The 21,508-nt window shown below is 34.6% G+C and overlaps 1 protein-coding gene across 15 annotated transcripts in view; it reads left to right on the forward strand.

Annotated features, from left to right (window-relative positions):
• Positions 1-21,508, forward strand: part of NBEA (neurobeachin) — a 499,798-nt gene that overhangs the window by 272,650 nt on the left and 205,640 nt on the right. The window lies entirely within an intron of this gene.

Genomic DNA, 21,508 nt, shown 5'->3' on the forward strand with positions numbered 1-21,508 from the left:
CAAAAGAAATCAAAGAGGCCCTACTTCTATATCCACATTATTTGAGATTGATTTTTCCACATCTATCCTGTTTAAGTCTGCTCTGAGTCAGGCAGAACAGAACAGAACAGAAAGTTCCATTTTAGCTCTGAAGAACCTTTTCAGTGTAAATCCAGTCAAGATTGATAGATGAATACAAAAACTTTTCTCTAGATAAATATTTTCTTTCAAAAAATCTGTTTGGATTTAGCTTGAATACGTATCTAGAACGTAAACCTATTGTAAAACTTGCCAAGCAATGAATTTGATGTGTCAGTAATAATGTTTAATAAATGCCACATATACTGTATGTTCTTTTTGGAGTTCTCTCTAATTGATTCTTGCAGTTATTAACTGTTTTAAAAAGTGAAATTTTTTGTGGTCACAGTCGTTATATATTCCAAAGACATTACTATTTTCTGGATGATAATGGAGATGTATTTATTTTTTAAGGTGGTAAAAAGTGTGGAAAATCAGTCATATAGAAACTATGTTGTCTAACACCAGAGATGTTCCTGTGATAATTACAAAAATGACAAATAGGTGATTGTGACATGGTTAATTCAAAACAGCCTTAGTCCATAACAGATGCTTGTTGTGAATGGTTGCAGATATTTTGTGGGCTTAAACCAAGTTCCTGGTCACTAACTTTTTCAGGAAACATTGGGTTAGATAACTTTGCTCTCCTGGATTGTTGATGACATCCTAAATGGCAAGAGATCACTGCTGCAGCTTTTTTTGTTCTTTGGTCTATGATATTTTTTGATGAGCCATGGAGCAGCTTGACACCTGTGACAAACCTATTGATTTTCTTATGTCAAACAAAAGCTCTCACTTTATTCCTGTCATGCCACTTCCCCAGTGTGGCTGCTTCTCAATTACTTACAGTGTGGCTTTGCTGCTTCGTCTCTCACCATGTTCAGTGCAGCTGTTGTATTTTAGCTGCAGGCTGATGCTTAACCTGGAGAAGGGGGAACATGGTGACAGCGTGAGGTCTCTAAGTAGGGTTCACCATTTTCAGGAGCTGATCAGGAAGTAAATGGCCATGCACTGCAGGTCTGGCCACACATGCTGTGCCGTGCCAGCTCTGTCATCTACCACACAAGTACACCTTCTCGTGAGACCTAACGGACTGCAAATAGAAAGGCCTAAGATGGCAGCAGGTAGAGGAAAATGCTCAGTGAGAGGGTCTCTGAGCCTTGTTAAGAACTAAGACCACTGTTTTTTTGTGGGCAGATTTAAAAGGTTTCAAATGCAGAAGGTAGAAAGGGGGTTTCATTAAACTGCATAGGCACAAAAGGCAAAAACTTTTGTTAATTAGGTAGTTTCTCCAGCACTTTCTGTATGATAGAAATTGAGATGGGTTCTAAAATGGTACATAGCTGTGGTCCTGGCCTTCAGGAGACACAAAAGCCTCAAGTCTTCACCTTTAATTCCTGACAAAGTTACATTAGCAGTCTTTTTATAAACTGATGCATCTCTGTGCCGCAGGATATACAGCTTGACTGGAGTATAAACTTACTTTAAAAAAATATACATTGACACTCCAGACCTCTGGACCTTTCTAGTGATTCCATCCTTTCTGTCAGGGAGAGGGTGCCCGGTTCTGAAGGCACACTGCTGGTCCACCTTGGCATCTGGAGATCACTCGCTGAAATGGTGAATTAGGGAGATTGTTCTCAGGCCAAGAAGGGGCAAAGGAAATAAACAAGCAACCACTTCTGCATGATAAATACTTGGGCAATAGCAATGCCTTTTGATGTCCAAAATGAGTATGATAGGTAAGAAACTATTGAGTTAAGAATGTGTTTCTTAAAAGCTTCCATTCTCTATCACATACACAGTCTGCAGCTAGTTGTTCACTGATAATTGTAGCATATAGTACCTATATATGTGGGTTTGTTTATTCAAGGTAATGAACAATTTTTAAGTTAACAGGGGTACTATGTTATAAATATTAAGGTTTCATTTTGTAAACTATGACCCAGCTGTAGAGAAAATATTTTGCTGTGCTTCGGATTTAGCACAATGAACTTGTAAGCCTCCTCACCTTCTGTGTCTTTGTGTATTGTTTTTGCAGAAAACAGCAACCAACATTTACTGTGTTTAATCTGTAGGTGCCACAAGGTTTACTCTTTGTTTATTAAAGAACAAAGAGGCTATTAAAAAACCCAGAAACTTAGTACTGTGAGGAAAACTAAGGGGCTTGGATGAGTGAAATTCTATAGTAACTAAATTATGAATTTCTAAAATCTTATTATAAAGCCTTCTCAAAATGTCTGAAGAAGCAGGGATGAAGTTGAATCATGTGGGTCAACAAAATTTTCAATTCTCTTAGATTATGGTTACATAAAAATAGAAAAATTAAAAATAACAGGAAAGCATTGGTGACTTGCATTTCATTTGCCTTCTTTCTTAGCTATTAATTTATGAAAGAGAAATTAATTATATGCAAGTGCTCCACTACTTGAAAAAGTACCTAAAAATACAGCAACATTGTAAAAGCTATCTCTGTCCATACATTAGTCAATCAGTTTACTCTTTCATCTCCTTCAGTCTAAACATGGAAAATAGGAGTTTTGACGAACTTCACAAGTGAAAAAGGGTTCTTTTATTCAATTTCTTGCAGGCGTGAGCACCAGCTCCTCTGCAATGGATGGAAATTACTGAATCATCTTATTTTCTCCACATATCTCAGACAACTAATAGATTTCAAGTTAAATCTCACTAGTTTGATTTAAGTACTGTACGTGCATATAGAAAAAAACTAATTCTCTTTTCGTCACTTTGGCAATTTGAAACTTTTATGTATCTTTGTAATAGCTTACCCTAAATGTACCATGTTTCCTTTTAATTTCAACATTATACCAAAATTAGACCTCTGCAGGTTTTTCCCATTCAGATGAGAAATTACTGAGTTGCTTATATCTTTGATGCATTGCCATTTATTCAGATATGTATCAATCTATTTCCTTGAACTCAGGAAGGATCAAACCGGGTGTTTCATAGCTTAGCGTTCAAAGCTTCTTTAAGCCAGCACTTACCCTTAGATTTTTCAGGGTTATAGTCTTCATGTCACAACATATGCTTCCTTCTGTCTTCTCTGTCAGCTTCATATGGTGCTTTTCTTCCTCCCCATCTGCTTCTCTCCCCATACATATCTTTCTTAAATAAAAAATAAAAGTTCCATGAAACATGTCTGTACACACAGTTCAAATTCCTTATCAACTATATGCATGCCTGTGTTTTTGGGACATAATCTGTTACTATGTTTATTTGGAGTATTCTCTTATTTCAGCTTCATGGTTTAATCAGGTATCTCAAATTTTCAAAAACTTTTATTCAGGAATGCTGTATATATAGCTCTACCTTACAGTTTCTATAGGTTTAGGGCATTCTAAGACAATATAAAGAATTTTGAGATCCAGTTTGTGTTCTCTATCTAAATATGAAACACTTGTCATTGATATTTTCACATGATCAGTTTTGATATGTTACTATAAGGTTACTATAATAAGAAAAATGACATTTAAAATGAGACTTGGTTCACTTGCTTTCCATGATTTGATGAAGGAGATTCCACCTACATTAAAGCAGCTTTACCAAATAGCAAGTATACAAGAGCTTTTTCTGTTCAAATCCATCTTTGGTTAAACTAGACACCCATAACAAATTAATCATTCATGGTGGACGGCAGAGCTGTCAAACTCATTCTGTGATGAAGACCAAATTCGTCTGGGGAGACAGGCTGGAAATAAAAAGTTTCTTGCCAGACAGCTAGTTTTGCATCTCAACGCAACATGTGCTTGTGCAGAGATTGGGTTCTGCTGGGGGCCAGGAGGGGTAGAGTGGAAAGAGGAGAGCTCACCTTTTCTGAATCTATGAGGCTTGGCAGTTAAATATATTGACTCTGAGATGACACTATTTATAAACCAAATGTTTCCAGTTTATGACAACAGAGACCAGAATGCCGGAATTTAGTAAGAAGGAGTTTCCCTTACAGCCAGCCATTCACATACTCTGTCTATACTATACTATTGTTGGTATAACTAACTGAAGTTCGAGGAGACACAGAACCTGTCCTATCCCCCACTGCAAATCAGCTTCATCTGGTTTAGCTATTCATTCATTTCTGTCTCGTTTTAACTGCTAGACATAAATTACAAAGGGAACTTTAGAGCAGTGGAAAAGATGTAGGAACAGATCCTGTCTACTGGATCCAGAAGTGTGTTTGACATGCCTTTTGTTACAGGGCCTGTTAGGTTTCTGTGTTTTTCCACATACTCTGTAAGAACTATGAATGTTTCTGGAATTGGTAGAATTGTTGATGTTTTTTAACAGAATAGATCATTCCAGATTGAGCTGATCGAACTGCATACTTTTCAACTCCTTTATTAGCTATTCTGATGGCAAGTTACAAATATTCCATTCAGAGACTATTTAATCCCAGCAAAACATTTTAAAAAAATGTTTTTCTATGTTCAGTTGTTTTTACTTAAGTGAACTACTTGACATACCTTGAGATCAACTGTGTCAGAATTATTCATATTTTAGGTCCAGTATTAGACATTCCTCTGTATCAGGAAGTATGAATGAGACTGTTTTTCTAATATGATCATTCTTTTGTAATATTTTATTATTTCTATCTCCTTCTTACTTTCTTGCTACGCATTTAACTTTGTGCTGCTCTTACCAGTGTACACCCATTATATTACATTCCCTATCCATTGCATACCCTCTTTCATCCTTCGTCCCTGATCACTGTGGTGAAAGGTAGAGACTGTGTAAATGAGGTCTTGATAATGGTACCATGGCATTTGACAAGCACAATGGAAAGGAGAGAATCGAAGAATTCTATGTTCTTTTCTAATAATAGGAAGTTAGATGTAGGATGCTATTTGCAGCATAGAGATACCTGCCAAGAAAGGAGTAGTGTAAAACCGGAGACAAGCTGTACAAGTGAGTGCACAGTTTGCTTACGTGAGATTTATTCAGTTCTGTGTTTGTACAAGGTTACTGAGTTGTTTTGAGCTGTGGGGCTTTTTTTCCCATAGCTGAAAGAAGCCTCAGAAGAAAATATTTTCTTTGGAAAGAGGTAGTATTTTTCAATGTTGGGAAATGCATGATACTCAGGGAAGACTTGTTCAGCTCTACAGAAAAAAAAAATGTTAATCTCTAGAAAATACAGTACATTGTATTTCATATTAAAGAAGGAAGACTTCTGCATTTTCTTTCACCTCATTACTTCTGCAGTAAGAGAATTGTTTTTTCTTATTTCCCCTATTTTCAATTCTCTGCTATATGTTCTCTGTTTCTGCCTAAAATTTGGTTTTCCCCTTTTGTTTCATGGCAATTACAAAGAAAGTTTTGACAATGTTGTTTTTCTTTAAGTTTTAGACTTCTATGTGTCAACAGAGTCTTTAAGTGTAGCAGTAATTAAAATATATATCCAATTTGCATACATTCAACTTATAATATGTAGTTTTATTGTAGCATTAGTAGGGAACTTAAAAGTATACACATATTAAGAGAAGGGCCAGCCTTAATAAACTGAGAGGGACTTTTGCTACTTCTCAAGTCTAGCCATAGAGCTAGCACGTGCACATCCAGAGTAGTAGTTACAAGAACAGCCATAATGGTTCAGGCCAACCCCATAACCTATCTTCAACTGTAAGTGAATGCCTAAGAAACAGAAAGATAGGACAAGTAGACATGATAGGTCCATCTAATATTCACTAAGATCCTTGAATTTTCAATTTAGTATTTCCCAAAATTTCAGTCAGTCTCAATTTTGAAGTTTCCACATCTCAGTAAGGCTTCAAAGTCCAGCTTCCTTTCTTCATACTTTCCTCACAGTTCCTGCAATGGAAACAATCTCTGCAGTGGCTATCAGCAGACTGGACTAACAGTTGCTGATATTAGACAATGTCCCTAGCATCTGTGTTCCTTCTTTCTCTGCCTCTAATTTAAGTAGAGGTAGAAACTCAGGAGAAGCCATGAGGGAAGAGATTCTCATTACACAGATAACACTTCCATTACATGATTCTCACTTTTTCTCCCTTATCTATCAAGTAATACCTGTGCAATTTAACAGTGAATTTCCCATCTTTCTCTATATGTAAGAATAGAAAACAAAGACTAAAAAAGAAATAAGAGCCATAAATTGAAAGATTATGAAAAATTAAGTTCTATGTTTCTAAGGAGGCCTTATTTCTCAGAAATTAAAATTCTTTGGTTTATTCTCTATTTTATGACATAGAATGGATGAGCAATATAATATTTTTAAGTAACAGTAAGCTGTTGTAGTACCACTACCCTCAAGGACACTTTCCCATGTGATGCTTCAAGTAGATTACAGAAGATGAATGCAAAGCTGTAGAAATTTATATATTTTTTTTTTTTTAAGAGAAACAGCTCTAGTGTTTTGACAGATTTCTCAGATGTTTTTGTTGGAAACATCAGAAATGCAAAGTCTAACCAGAAGTGAAAACCCAGTGGAGCAATTTTGATTTCCCTTCTCTCAAAACCTTAATGTGTCTTGTACTTTTTTATTTGAAATATGTTTATGTCCAACCATATGTTTGTGAAATAATTTGAGACACTCAGAGTGGGGTCTGGAAAAGAATTGAAGATTAAATCATCCTCAGGCACTGAGGCAGGCATAGTCTGGTACATACCTATCACATGCTTTGCATCCCTCTTTCTTGGAGGGAGGGAGAGCAAAATTCTGCAGACACCTTAGAAAACCTGTTCTATGTCTTTGTTAACTTTATAGATGAATTTGCATGTGCATTATAGGATCATTTTATTTGCTACAAGTTACATTGATTATACCTGGTTTTAAACCTATCCCTTCTCAAAGTCTTTTGAACCTAATAATGTCCTTTCAGGCTGCTGACTTTCAGACTAGACAAACACAGGCTTTTTTTGGTCTACCTTTACTGATTAAATTATCTATGTCTTGTATAAAGATACCTTGCTTTAGATTCCTTGCAGTTTGCCTACATCTTCCTTAGAAAGAGATACTGCAGTCTGGGCACTTGATTACAGGTGAGCCTGCAACAATACAGAACTCTACTTCGTAGTTTGTTTCACACTATAGCTGTACTGATTCATCCTAAAATGACACTGTAGGATCAGTTAGTACTTCCTAGAACCTCTCTGCTCCCTTCTACAAATTGGCAATCAGTGCTTTGTGTATCTGCTTCTAATTGCTTTTAAGGCCTCTCTCTTTCACCTTACAGATTTTAGACTTTTTAAAGTAGTTTTGAATTATTGTTCTCCTGCACTATGCTTAACAATTCTCACAGCTTATTGTCACCTCAAGTTTTACTGTGGATTTTCTCTGATCCTTCATCAAAGCTTGTAATGAGTTGTTTAATACAGCAGAATTCAGGAAACAACTCATAGTCTCCTACATGAAAACATTCCCAATCTAGTAATGAAAATTTGATACTCACTGTAAAACAATCCAGGTTTTAATCATTCATGTATTTATTATATTCTCACTTATTCCTCTTAGTTTATGAGAAAAGTAAGTATGCTTGTGTTAAAAGATCACTATTCTGATTATACTCTAGATGAATAAACAAATAAATAAAATAGAGAAGGTGTAAAGAAAATAATTTGTTCATAATAAACCAACATTACTTGTTTCAGACTAGTTAGCTGATTGATAAATTCTTCTAGTATATATCAAAGGTAAACATTAGTTTAAAATGCATTTAAGGTGATTTTCACCTTTTAAGACCACAGAGCATTCTTTACTAGTCATCTACAATCACATCTATCCTTGATAAACTTTCAGAGTTTACTTTAACAAGGGTTTATCCACCAGTTTCCTGAATCTTTCTGTTTAGGGGATTTAAACTTAGTTGTTCTGTAACTTTAACATTTTTCCTTGGAAATGGGAAGTCTGTTTAGGTGAGTCGTTTCATTCCAGATATGTTTACTCTTAGGTGTTCTCATGAAAAAAAAGGTAGAACTAGAAAGAATCAAATCTAAAATACCTACCGGAACTTAAGCTTCTTTTCAGCTTAGCATACCCATATATATAAAACGCACATCTTTTTTTATATGTTTTTTTCAGATCTATTTTTTTAAATAAATTGGCCTTTTACCACCAAATTTTGTCTTTTTTCATTTAGTTATTTTAAAAAACTAAAATATCTCATATTGCCTTCTTTCAGAAGTGGTGGTAGAGACTTTTCTGTTTTGTCTCAAAGTGCAGTACTATGGGTTTTTTTTCTTTTAACATAGCCCAGACTTTCAATAAATGTTCCATGCCTGTTTATGAGCTTCAGAGGACGTAAACTATTATATGCTAAACAAAAAGCACTTCTTTCTTGTTTTTCCCAGAAAAAAATGCTGATTTGTCTTGGCAAGTTTCTGCCAGCCTAAGTTTTATCTTTGGGATACTAAGACTTCTTAGTTCCTGTATTTCCAATTTTCCTCGTTACAATATGTAGTGAGCTAAGATATTAAATAAACAGATAATTTTTCTTGTTCCCTCAGTTATTTTTTCTTCTCCCTGAAGGGGAAAAAAAAATCAGTCTTCAAGGTGAATTTTTTTCTTTTTGCTTCTCTGATGGAGCATCACCCTCCTTCAAACTGGTTTAGAGCTTTCCTAAGTCAATGCATCAATCAGATAGGTCATCTGATGTTAAAAAGAAAATTGTTTATTTCTACATAGCATATTTTCGTTTTGGTTCATAGTCCCGTATTTGAGGAAATCAAAGATCTCCTCTCAGTGGTATCTCTTCTGTCTTCATCACCTGCAGCTTTCATCTATCCATATCATCAAGCAGAAATACTCTGTGTGTGTGCCTATTTAACTTTATTTCCTCTCACTCTGTTGACAGTAATTATTAATCTGCTTGGAGTCATATCTTGCATTACTACAGGGGAGTGATAGGCAAGTGCATGTGCAACTGCTGCTCCCAAGCACCGCATAAGATGTCTTGTTTTCAGGTGTACAGGAGAACTATGGCTTGTTGGACACTGAGACCAGCAACCAAGGCCTTGTCCCTTCCTTCTTACCATAATATAGCTTACCAAGAGAGAGTTCTTTGGGTTTGATACTTCTATATGCATTTTCGTAGCACAGTCTTGTATGTTTACAGTTATTAAAATATGAAGAACATTTTTAGACAATTAATTTTTCTGATTTCTGAAAAATATGAACAGCAGATATTTCTCTTCCAGTTGATCATATCTGGGGATTTTTTTTGTTTTGTGGGGATTTTTTTTATTTCTTAAAAGAATGAAAAAATAAGTTTACACAGATTTGACTAATTCAGGAACACTGTGTCATAAAATTCACACAACTTGAAGGAGTTTGCTGTACTTGATTATACTGCTTTCCTTTTTGATAAAATAGAAATGGTAATGCATAGTATACCTCTAAAGGGTAATTAAATCATCCAAGTTGGTGTTGAAAAGTACTGTGTAGACTTGGTTTTATTATCTGTTTTTATATGGCTTGTATGTATGTGTTACATTTGTTATTACAGCATTTGCTTTTTCCATATAACCATGTTTTTTCTTAACCCGTAAGTTTTTAAATTAACAGCTTTTAACTTAACCTGCTATTTTTTTCAGCAGCAATATCTGTTCATATTGAGGTTTTATGTGTATGTAGATATATTTCTTGTACGCTTACAGACATAAAATATCTCATGATGACAGATTGCAAGCTTCTTCCAGTATTTGTGCTCCTAAGTATTTTGATATCTGTTGTCAATGATACAAGCCATTAGTTAGGTTGTAAATCTCCACTGCTCAAGAGTGTTGTATTTTGATGTCATCTGTCATGGGTATGTTGTACAGATAGGGGACTGTTTATGTTTATGGCATTTTAAGTAACTTAGTAAGACCCTTTAAAATATACAGAAAAGGCTTGTTTACTGTCATCATTGCTCACTTAATCCTCTGACCTTGACGTGATAGTATGCCCATAAAGCTCCCTGCGGGTAGTTCAATAAAATAGATGAACATCAGAGCCTAATGATTGTTTCAGCTTCAGGAATATACTGCCTTATACCATAAGTATTTCTTAAACATTCAGTAGAGCTGAACCATTTTAAAACTCAATAATGTAGCAAACTGTCTAATTGTCTATATTATTAGAAAATATACAAAGAAAAAAGCATAAACCACATACGCTTCTACTGTTCAATTTGAGAAAAAATATTCTGTATGCACAATGCACATAGATTAAAATGAAAATAAAGTTATTTCTTACAATTTAAGTGTACTTAGTTTTCACATTACCATTGGTTTTTTTACTTCTCTCCTGATAGTAGATTTTATTTACTGAGTGGGAATGCTTTTTGGTTTTGTTGAATCTAGGAAAGATCATGCATAAGGAATTTCTTGTGATGATTTACTAGAAGTTGTGTTTGCACTGATGGCAGGAAACAATAAAAACATACATAAAGAGGAAGCTAAGTTTAACATCTCTTAGGCCCAATTTAGAAATACTATTGAAGCCTTTGGGATCCTGTGCCATAAGAGGGCCTCAATTTTTATGCATAAAATATCTTGTACTGTGTGAAAACATGGAGGAAAGTAAAGCATGATATATTTGCTTCATGGTGAATGGAAGTGTTGTCTTGTATTATTAAAAAAATTTAGATTTTTTTTTTAATATGTAGGCATTGAAGTTTGAAATTTCTGTTTGCTAGCAATGCATTATTTTCAGACAGAAGGATAGTACTCTCATATTGAATAGTATTTTCTTGAATAAAAAGTGATATTTTCAAAGTTAATGACACCTTAATAGTAGTGGAATTTTATTTAGTGAGTTTCAGATAGTATTTTCAGTGGCAGAGTTTCATACTGAACTGCTGAGCTCTGCAAAAATTGATTGAGTGACACCTGCCAAGAAAGAAGAGCAGCCAGTGTCAGGAGATAAATGTGCTATGTATCCACCAGAACAAAATGGAATCTGCTGTCCTTTCTGATTTAATCACAATTAAGCACCACTGAGAAGCATCAAAGAAAATTAAAAAACGTTCCATGTTATTTATCTAAATGCCAGGCAAGGTTGAATAAGAGAAAAGATATTTTATAATCGTCTTCCCACTTGAGATTGTGAAGAATTAATGAAACTCACTGTTTGTATGCTCTTAGAGGACCTAGACAAACTGTGTAATTTTCCCACTAGTGTAAGTTACTTTTGATTTGTAACAGTCTTGACATTAAAGATGTAGAAAAGCTATGATTGGAAACTTGTGGGAATGGCCACCAATTTCTCTGATAACTGCCTCAATGAAAACTCTACAGTCTGTTAAATTTTAATGAAGAAGGTGTTGAAATGGTTTGAGGCCTGATGGAATAAAATCAAAGTGTTAAAATTGGTATAAAAGACATTGGGATTTATGTACAATTCAATAGTTTTAGATAAATGTTACTAGTTATCTTTAAAAACAAGGAGATTACTTTTTACATACAAATTGTCTTTTTTTTCATTAGTGTAAATTGTCCTTTAATGTATCAGATATACTCAGGGTTAGATTTCAAGTTATTTTTTTTTTGACTAATAATACTATGTATGTTGCTGTCCAGGTACATCAATTTTTCTCTGTGTGTTGCAGAACCTAAGTCTAGAGATCTTATTTGAGGTTATGTCTATGATATTCCCCATATATATGGATAACTTGGTAATCTTTAGCTGAACTATGAAAGGATGTTGCCAACTGTGCAGGGAAGTGCAAAAGGTTTTGCTGGACACCACTAAATTTTAATAGGATTTCTTCTTAGGAATGTCCTATTCTGAAAGTACTAGAATAGCTCCTTTATTTCAGTGACACAGTGACAAATTACTGAGGGCAGCTCTCTCAATGCAATATTTAGAGGATTTGACTTCTATCAAAGTGGTCATTGAATTCTCAGTTTGTATATACCAGCCCCCAAAAATGTATCTCTGTATTCTTGTTCTCCAATATTAGGATTAAGAATGTATGTTTACTTTTCCCCTTCTTTTGTTAAATTTAACTTTTCACAATCCTCCCAGTAATGTGATGCTACTGTTTTCTGAAATACACATACTCTGTAGGAAAAAGCTGTAAAAATGGACCCAATGGACATTTCCTCACTACAGATTCCTGTTGTCATTCATGGTTTCCAAAACATTTATAAGATATTAAATCACAAGCAGGTTTTGAGGCAGCTTCCTGGCTGCTGGCTTCTTAGGTTCTCCATTGGCTCTAACACTCAGTTTTTATTGTTGTTTTTCTCCCCATACCACTCAGTATTACTAGTTGTAAAGGGAAGACACATTTCTTCCACTGGTATTCTTTCAACCCTATTGGAAATTCATAGCTAATATCATCACAGACATTAGAGAAGCATAAAGGTCAGTGAATTATAGAATTGTCATACATATATCTGAATTGTGGTGTTGGTTTCAGAAATCGCAGTCACATGGACACCTATAGCAGATGAATTAAGATAAGGAGAGGAAGATTTTCATTCTACCCAACAAATGCTACCTCACTTAGAAAGAGCCATAGGTGTGACTGAAGAGTCATTTTGTAAAACCTTGAGTTTAGACCTGGAAGACAAATAAATTTGGAAGGCTCTGGAAGCAGTAGTCTTTACTCCCTAGTTTTTAATCTTTTATCTAACAGTGAAACTATAAAGTACCAGTCAAACACTTGTGTTATTTCTTGAGCTGCCTTTCAAATTAGGCAAATGAATTGAGTTTTAAACTAGTAGTACCTTTTTATTATCTTGAGAGAAAAAAAAAAGGGTAAATCTCCCATCCCATAACCATGCTTTATCGCTCTTTGCGTTATTCTTCTGATGGTAAAAAAGGTAACAAAATCAACGAGTTTTACTAGTCCAACATCAGTGCAGAAACATTAAAGTTTGAAGTCCTTTATAAGCTCCAGTAATTTTCAGGAATTCCAGGAAGAACTAATTTCCATAATGGAGATTCTAAATTCTGATATGTCTTCACATTTTACAGTTTGCATCAAGAAGGAGCAAAACTTTTAGGGTCATTGCCTGAATTTATGAAGCAGAGAATGATTGGTGGTATATTCCAGCATTTACTCTTTATTTACATAACAGCTTCCTTTCTTTTTCTTTTCTAAACCAAGTAGCAGTAGTAAAGAGGGAGCATGGTTTACAGGATTTATAGTTGTTGTCTCTGTGACCCCTTCCTCAGATTTCTTCCTAAACACAACTGTCAGTGTAGTTCAATTTAGAGCCAGTTATATGCCTCCCTTTACAGTATCTAGATCTTACCTGCCTTGTGAAACTTTCCTGCAGATTTGGATTAATGAAAATGTTTTAAATGGCACTGTACTGTGTACACTCATTGTTTTTTTTAATCTCTAATATATGGAAAAACGAAATTTAACATAATTTATCTGGATATTTCATTTATTGAGATCAGGAATAAAGAAGTAAAAGTCATGTAAAACAATGGGAGATTTTTCTGTACTGCAATAAGTGATTTTACTCATGTGTGTTTGTACCATAGTATGTTTTAAGTCCCAGAGATTAGTTTTAGAGATTTTCTTCAGCACTGTTGCTTAACTGTTTATGGTTTAATTATCTATTTGAAATTTTGCTCTTACAAATGATGTGCTTGGGCATATTCCTTAAGCAACTAGGTAATGCAGGAATATTTTGCATATAATTTTAGACGTGTGTGAGAGCTGTTTCTCTGTGGGTCAAGAAAGCAATAGGAGTGAAAAAATGATGTGTTATTTCCATGATCTGAAAGATATGCAGCAGTAGTGGCAGCTGAGCGACTCACCATTATTCAATGCTACATTAACTTTTCCATTAATGCTGGCACTGTAAAATCTGAAGCCCTTAAGCATTGCGAAGTTGCTGCCTGGTTTTTGTTCCTTTAGGTGGCTGCTGTATATTTGCATGTTACTACCATTATATGGATAATCACCACCATTACTTATTAGAAGGTCATTTTCTCCTTGTTCTGAATAGAGGTAGATATAGAAAACCCTTAGTAGAAGAAAGAGTCCTTAAACATATTTGGTACAATTGCTGTCTTTTTAGTTATTTGCTACTATGGTTATGTACTATGGTTATATGGCCAAATCATAGAAACTGCCAAATCATAGAATAATTATGCTTGGAAAAGACCTTTAAGATCATCGAGTCCATCTCATATGACAGCAGCTCAAATGTCAACAAGGTTGACAAAAGACCTCTTTGGAGAAGAAGAAAACAGTCTTGTTAGTGGGAAAATTATTTTTCACAAATGTTTTCATGCTTTCATATTTTAAATTGAATAATATATGGAGATTTAAATTATGATTATTACATTTTATTATAGTTTTAAAATATTTGTTTAAAATGCACATATTTATTAACATAGCAGATTTATTAAGTGCCATTACAAATCAGACCAAGCATTTCATACCACTTCCAACCAAGATACACCAACCATTCCATCTTCTCACCTCCAGAATTCACAATACAGTTCACATGGGAAAGTCAGATTCTTCCTTCAGCTATGAAAGTGGTCAATTTATGTCCTAAATAGTGAAGTTATAATCTTGGTGGTATCAATGAGGTGCCACCTTAACACTGAATAAATCATTTCAGTCTTTATCCACCTTGTTTTCCCCATCTGTAATACATGAATTGTAGTACTTCGATAACAGAGTGATTTCAGATCTGTGGGTGGAAAAAAGCCCTAAAAATAGTGCTTGATTATAAATGTTTAGTGCTGCTTTGCTTTAGTCATGTAGTTCTTTAATGAGTTTGTACCATGTCTCAAATTCACTGTGTTCATTGTTTTGATGGTTAAGATTATCACCATCTGAAGCAGTCTCAGCACATGAGTAATAACAGGAAGAGTTTGTGTGATGGCTTATATAGTGTTCTTTCTAGCTGCATGTAGCCATTGCCATTGCACTTAAGATCTGTTTCTAGTATTTTTGGAACTGGATGAAGAGGTACATCTGATTTGACTAGGAAATCCTTACTTCTATATTCAGTCAAAATGTTTTGTTTCTTTTCTGTGATTTTCTCTTATCTTACAGAACTTATATTAATTTGTGAGGTTTTTCAAATTCAAGTATTTTGATATTGATATTATTTGATTTTGGGATTCTATAAATAGACAAACTATCTGTATTAAGCCCTAAGTCTACAAGCAAGTTCTACCCTGATTTCATGAGATTACATTTACAATAAATCTTAGAATGTATTACATTTTTTTCCATTGTGAAAATATGGCTTTTATTTCAGGAATTTCACTTACTTAGTTCCTAACAATCATTTAAAGATTTTTCACAGTCCTGTTTAGTAATCACTAATCTGGATGACATTGGGTTAACATCACGTGATCTGAGTGTGCACTTAGTAATCAAAATCCTCCTGGGTGTTCCTTGAATCTCATCCGTGGACTGTGTCCTTCCAACATGCAATTATGATTTTTCTCATTTATTTCTCATACGCTGTTGGGAAAATTCTCTTACACTCTTAAAACATGTTTGATGTTTTATGTATTGATGCCCTGGTTGGATAGCGTATCTGTACTTAGAATCAGCACTGTGACATTCCTAAACATTTGTGGTCCTGTTTATGCAGCTCATAAAGGAGGTTTATGGGAATAGAAAAGAAAAACAAAAGTCATTTGTTAAACCTTGTACATTATTCTTAACCTCATTTTAATTTAATAAAATACTTGGGATTGATTAAATGATCCAAAATGAGAAAAAATATTCAATTGAAATCATCTTGTTTTTAATGAATTCAGTATTTATGTCAGTTTCAATGGGCTGGCATAAAAATCAGTAACTACATATGAGTAAAGTAACATATACACTATGTTTTCAGTGCTGGGGAACAACGGAGCTGTTAGATATCACAAAGGCAGATTAGAAAAACCTAAGGTGGACAAAACCCAGTGTGCTCATGTAAATAGTATTGTGTAAATAAGTTATAAAGAATGTTGTTTCACAAAGTAGCTGTTTCTAACTTTTACTGTTATTTTTTTGGTACCTGGGGAAAAAACAAACAAACAAAAATCCCCAAAAAACAAACCGCCTCCCTGAAGCCTGAAGTTCTAGGTTTGGAAAGCAACTTAGAATAAGAATTTAATATTCACTGTAACTGCATATTTTAACTTGAGGTTCTAGTTTGTCCTACTATTCATAGAAAATGAAAATAATCTTGATAATTGATCAAAAAAGGGAAACTTTATGATCTTCCTTGTTATGAGTCCAGTTAAAAGATTAGTGGTGTAAATGAAAAGGTAACAGTGATTAGCTGTTGTCTGGGAAAATAAATTTCACTTCACGTACTAGAACGCTATATTTTGTTGAGAATCAAAGTTTACAAAATAAATTTCAATATTTTTTAGTATGGCAGGTGATGAATGTTCTCCCACAGAAGTTATATCAGAAAATCAATATTTGTAAAATTGAAACAGTATAGGTTTGTATTGATCCATGTGGCTAAATCAAAGTGAAAGGCTTTGTAACAGCTTTCTTAGACAGCCTGCTACCCAGTAATGGCAAACTATCAATTTTAGCTTTCCACTGATAAATCAGCTTGAAAATTGGATGTCAAATTTTTTTTTTATACTGAAGTAGTGATTTTTTTCTGCCCTCTAACCTTTCTTGATGTGTTAGATTGGTTTATAAGACTAAGCTCTGCCTTTTTGAAAGCAGTTGTCAAAACTGACATTTAGATATATTTTGAAACAAAACCTAAACTCTTAAAGCCTAATTTTGTCTACTTACTGGTAATCCTATGTGTGCACTTCTACGTAAACAAACGTGAATATATGCTTAATTCTGAAAATGACATTGATGTAATACTTCAGGTATATATGTTTCTCTCTTTTCTAATCTCTGGAGTTCACAAAGGTCAGCTCTTCAACTGCAGCTTTTAGAAACTAATGCTGCAGAAATTATTTTAGCTTTCGGTGGTTAAGAAGATTGATTTCTTTTTAATCGTCTGATTTTTATTTTGTGTTAAGTGAGACTTTATGAAATGATAACAAGAACATCAGTTTCAGCTTCAGGTTGCAACACATCCTGAAAATATGCATAGTTGTTCATTGTTTTTAATGATAGAGAAAAGAGGATATGTTTGCTTTTACTCAGAAAATAGGTAGCAAAATCCTTTACAAGGATGGGGGGAAACCCTTTCATCTAGGTCAAATGCAGTAGCTTTCAGTGACAGTTGACAGTGCCATAGCTTTATGTCTGTACAGCAGAATATAAGTTAGCTCGAGTGGGTATTGATTGTGAAGTTTGCTGTTGTATAATTACTTTTAGCTGTAGAAAAATGTGGTGTGTATTGATCTAGATGGAAGCATTTGACTAGCAGTTTCCCTTGGCTAACAGTGAGTGTCATCTTTCAGCCATGATAAATGGTAACATTCAGGGTCAGCATAATTACTTGGTGGTGAAATGAACCTCCTGTCCCCTTCTCCCTCTCACACCACGGAACCACCATAATCATCTTTATCTGAAAGCCATGATTTACTGAACTAACCAGCCCCTTAATAAAGTCCTTTCACCGCTCCCCATGGTATGCACCCACTTTAATTGTGGCTCTATAGTATTATTTTTAAAACTAAGCTGTTCTGTTCTGAATCCACAAGTATGATTTTTTTTTTCCCCTAACCCCTGTCAGTGACCTGGACCTGCAGGAGGCCAGCTTGTGCAACAATCTTTTAATCTTTGCTTTTAGTGTTGGTAAAGAAAAAGGACAAAGATTAAGGAGTTCATCGTTTTGACACACTGCTTTTTAAGTCTTGGAATCAAATGGTATTAATACAGTGGTAAATTATTAGTGTACTGCAATGAAAACTGCTGTATGAATTTATTGTCAGTAGCCCTTTGATTTTATAGAGTAACGTACACTCTGGATATGCTGTCTTCTGAGAACAGATGAGGATATCTTTCCACAATATGCTACTAGAACAGCTTCATTTTTAACAATTTCGACACCTCATTTAATAAGTTTTAAATGTATGGGGATTTTTAGGTATTAGCCATTTTTCTGTTCACATGTAAGTCTAATAGGTGGCAAATATGTTACCAGAAATAAGGAAATTTATTTCTTGCTAGAACACAAAACTATGGTGACTTGTACATTTTTAATGGATATTTTTCAATTTGTTATCAATATTTCATTAAAAGTCCACAGCATGTTGTTGAAAATAGATTTCTGTTTACTTGCCAGTAGTATAATATGGCCCTGGGGTAATGACTTTTTGTTAAGTAATGTTAGTTAAAGAAAATCTGGCAATAGTTTTAGATCATTTTAAGACAGCTGTGAAGGGTTTGGATAAAGGTCATTTTCAATGATTGTGCTTAGTTAAATAAATGTGAAGGGTTTCACAATGGGAATCTTGCTTTTCAATATGCTGTCATAAATTTCCTCTTAACACATCTGGGAATACGAAGTAAAATGTAGTTGTTTCTGCCTTGAAGGCAATGTATTTTATATTTTCCTTGCTTTGTTTGTTTTCCCCTTATAATGCTGTTTATTCACATAACTAAAGTTCAAAGGTTTTACTTTGTCATGAATTAAATCTTTTATTCTCTGACAGTTTGTGGGACCCGCTGGATATAATTTTCAAATGGTTGTAACTTGAAGATTTTTTTTCTGAGATTCAGTCATTAAAAGTGTTAAATTTTCTGACAACTCAGCCTCTATTGTGACCCTGGTTCATTGCTTGCTCTCTGCCTTGGCCACAGCTGGCCTCTTGCTGTTCACAGCTGAAAAGTGAAATCAATGCTGGGTCTAACAAAATGCAGATGAAAGCCATTCTGATCATATATAGTCATTTCCCGTAATTTTATCAGCCTTCAGTTTCTTAAATGATCTCTGGAAATCATTGTTTGTTCATGTGAATGCAATATCAAATTTTGTGATAAAATGTCCTGTCTTTCTGAAAAGTAATACTTTCTTGAGCATTAGTAGTGATATACAGCTCACATTGCCATAGCATAACTCTTTAAAATACCAGTCTGCTCCTTACCCTGTTCCCTGCTGAAGGGAAGCACTACGTATCAAAGCCTGTCAAAGTGCTGCAAGCTGAATCCTGCCGGCTTTGAGCCTTTGGAATCTTGCAAATTGAGGTTTTTATGTTCTACAAGGCTCAGAGCTGGAAAGTAAGAACTCTTACCATGTGTCTATCCACATTGCCATTGATCTCTCATCCTTTTTATTTTTATTTGAGCAAGATTGGTAGGAAAGCTATGTTGCAGTTAGAGGTGGCAGCATATGATGTAGCTTAATGCTCCAAAGGTCACGAAACTACAATGAGTTTGATGGAAAACAGCCTTTCTCCTTATTTAAAATGGTTCCTGCTTTGATTACAGGCATTTATTATAATTATCAAGAGATTAGTCTGTTGTTATAGAGTCCTTGTAATGGAACCATTTAAAAGGAATATAATGGCAGTTTATTGGATTTTGCAAAGGAAAAGAGAACAGATAAAGTGATATTTTTTAAATGAATCAACTGCTGCCCTAAGCATACTGATTTTTTTTCTTTTGTTTAACTTACATTTCTTTTTTTTCACAGCTTTCAGTTACATATTAAAGGAGTTATTTTTTTTTCAGAAGTTGAAGATATTTTATTTATAACATTTCCATTGTGGTCTAATCCTATGCAATTTAGTTAAGACATTCCTTCCATAAATTATCTTAAACTATATGTATCATAGAATATGTACTGTCTTACACAGCTACTTTGCAATTTTCTTAATATTGCTATTTAAAAAATGTCATAAAAATATTTTTCATCAAATATAATATATAAAAGAAATGTTTAATTCTGTATTTCATCAGTTGAAGTGCAGCTAAGGTGGTTTATCTTCTCTATTAGCGAAATACCACAATATCGGTAGAGCTTGGTGAGTTTCTTTCTTGCTTAGATGAATTTCCCCTACTTCATAATGTACCATTTTATTTACTGCACTTAATTCAAGAGAACAAAAGTTAAGCTTATAAATCAGTTATCTTATTAAAATGTTACAGAGTACTATACTGGCAGTGAATGTATGTACTAGATGAAGTTTAAAAAAATTAAAAGTTCATAAACTTAGGAGATGTTATAATAGAAACTAGTTTATATTTCAAGATCAATGAATTTCACAGTATTTGTAGGTATGTACAGTATTTGTAGGTATGAACCTTCAAAGGTTTGGGCCAAATCTACCTTCTTCTAAAGGATAATTACAGAGCCTAAGTCATCCTGCGAAGAATGTACTGTCCTTTGCTGAGCTGAGCAATAGTGAGAGTTACTTAGTGCTTCTGTTGAGCTGGGGAAGAAATTTAATTGACTGAAACTTAGTTGACATGGGTCTGTTTTGATGGCACTGGGGAATCAGTCCCAAAGTAACAGTGGGAAAGGATATAACAGCAAACTACGGGCATCAGATTACAAGTTTGCTACTCCAATATCTGTTGGCTGCCAGTAGAGGAGGCCTAGGGAGGAGTGTAGTATTTCCCCAGGTCACTTTATCGTGATACTCCCTTAGCATATCTTCACAGCTTTCAGCAAATTGTAGCTCAGGGACTTCCTGAACCAGAGGTGATATTTTTGAGTTTGGTAACTTTTGGTGGGATTTTTTTCTCCTCTCTGAAAGGAAATGTCTAATCCCTTTAAGAGCTCATGTAAATTTCTGCTGTCCACAATGTAGCAGAGCGCTGAGTTCCACGCCTGGAGTATGATGTGTGAAAAATTCACACAAAGTGCACTTGGATTTGTTTTGAACTTGCTTCTTGATAACTGTGTGTTCTCCTTAGGTCTTTTCTTAAGAGATGTAGTGAGTCCTTATTGCCAATTCACCATCTTGGTGCAATTCATAATATAAAAATTCACTATCCTATCCCTCCTAGTTATAGCTTTGTTCTTTAGCTGGGGAGGTCTGAAATGCCCTTGTCTACCTTCCTGGAGGCTACTCTAGCAGGCCATAGCTCATTCTGGAGCAGGTTTCTGTTAATCCCTCCAGCTGGAGCTATTTTACTTCATGTAATAACCAGAGAGAAGAGAATGACGTACACATGTACTTGCTTCTCTCATTCCCCACTCACCCTCCCCCATCTGTGGTGTGCCAGTTTGTAGCTTTATTGCCATTAGGAAGCTAACCAGGAATGACTAAAGCTTCCTCAACCAAATCCACACATCTAGACTCAATATTTTCAGCAGGGGAAACACAGTAAAGATGTGGATTCTGAATTGGAGTAATGTGGTAAGAGACAAGCCTGGGCCTGAGCCATATGGTTGTAGTCCTAACTCCAATTAATGTTTTACCAATGTAAAATGAGATAGTGTCATCAGAAAAGGATGACGGTGTTTCATTCCACAAGGCTTTGGTGATTCATTCAGGAATCATGTTGTGTCTGGCATAACTTTTGTTGTATAGTTGTATTTACCTTCAGACAGAATGAACTGCAACAGTCTAGGCACAGACTATTATTGGTGTGTATGTCAGAGAGAGAAACACTTTGCTGACAAAGCCTGAAGAAATAAT

This window comes from Colius striatus, chromosome 1, assembly GCF_028858725.1.
Source record: "Colius striatus isolate bColStr4 chromosome 1, bColStr4.1.hap1, whole genome shotgun sequence".
In the NCBI taxonomy this organism is placed as follows: Eukaryota; Metazoa; Chordata; class Aves; order Coliiformes; family Coliidae; genus Colius; species Colius striatus.